This window comes from Microtus ochrogaster, chromosome 5 (assembly GCF_000317375.1).
Source record: "Microtus ochrogaster isolate Prairie Vole_2 chromosome 5, MicOch1.0, whole genome shotgun sequence".
Taxonomy (NCBI): domain Eukaryota; kingdom Metazoa; phylum Chordata; class Mammalia; order Rodentia; family Cricetidae; genus Microtus; species Microtus ochrogaster.
Window position 1 is genome coordinate 82,888,017 of NC_022012.1, and position 1,405 is coordinate 82,889,421.

Sequence of the window (1,405 nt, forward strand, 5' to 3'; positions counted from 1 at the left end):
GAGCCACCATGTGGTTGCTGGGAATTGAACTCAGGACCTTTGGAAGAGCAGGCAATGCTCTTAACCTCTGAGCCATCTCTCCAGCCCCCCAGATTGTGTACTCTTATTAATACTTTTGGAAGATGGAGAGATGGCTAAGAGAGGTTAAGAGTGCTTGCTGTTTTTCCAGAGAACTTGAGTACAATTCCTAGCACTGCCAATTACTGGCAGCTCATAACTATCTGTAACTCAATTTGGGTCCAAGGAATTCAACACTCTCACACAGGCAAAACGTGAATGCAAATAAAATAAAAATAAATAACTTTTTGAAGTTTGGGTTTGGTGGTATACTCTGGTTCCAGCAGTTGGGAGGTCAAGGCAGGTGGACTCTGAGCACAAGGCTAGCCTGGGTCTGCATACTGCATAGGAAATTCCAAGCCAGCCAGGGCTCTATAGTGGAACTGCTATTTTAGCAAGGCAAAGTGGTACATGCTTGTCTTCCCCACACTCAAAAGGCAAAAAGATCAAAGATGAATAAAACCAATAAAGTTCAGGGGTGGGAATGTCAAGTAAACTATAAAACTAAACAGTGTCCTCCTCCCCAGATTATATCTCTGTAAACTTGCCGCTTTTGATGCTTATGTTAAAAGTTACACAGACTCTGCTTCCTGGATATTTTAATCCCTTCAGGACAAGGTGCAATTTTCTTACTTTGTCCAGTGTTTCTTACCAGTGGATTCTTTTCTTAGTACTAACATTGTTACAGATATTCCTTTACATATTTCATATTTCAGAGTTTAGTCATCTTTGAGATTCTTTCAGTTTTGAGACTGATTCTCTCCTTATAAACCAGCACAAATGCCAAGGAGTATTCTGTTCTGACTACTTGCTTTTCTTGTCATGTATTCAGGAGATAAGTTACAGATCGGATTCTAAGTGGATTCCCACAGTTTTTCTGTGCTTAGATTATCCTTTTCTCAGGGCAAAGAAACTGGACATGTCGCTTTGTTTATAAAGTGATTTTTTTTTCCCTCTGATTGGTACTCTCTCTGTCTCTCTCTACACACACGCGCACACGCGTGCTAAGTCTATCCATGTACTTTTAAAATATTCATTTATTTTTCTTCTGGTAACTTTGGGCACAAATTGCAAAGGTAGTTTCTATCCAGGCCCATAGACTTAAATCAGTATTCTTTTCTACCTTGTCTCTATGGTTTCATTTAATTAATTATTACTATATTTGGTATTGCAGGAGGCCATTGAATATGATACATTTTTAAATCAAATGTTTCCTTTTGAGTAGCTTGATGATGCTGTATCTTATGTTTTTTTAATAATAAATGGATCTTTTTGGTGTACCAAATAAACATACATAAATGATAATTGTCACCGGGCGATGGTGGCGCATGCCTTTAATCCCAGCACT

The 1,405-nt window shown here is 38.6% G+C and overlaps 1 protein-coding gene across 4 annotated transcripts in view; it reads left to right on the forward strand.

Moving 5' to 3' along the window:
• Setd2 (SET domain containing 2) overlaps positions 1-1,405 on the forward strand; it is a 99,143-nt gene that overhangs the window by 34,984 nt on the left and 62,754 nt on the right. The gene's annotated exons all lie outside the window — the stretch shown is intronic.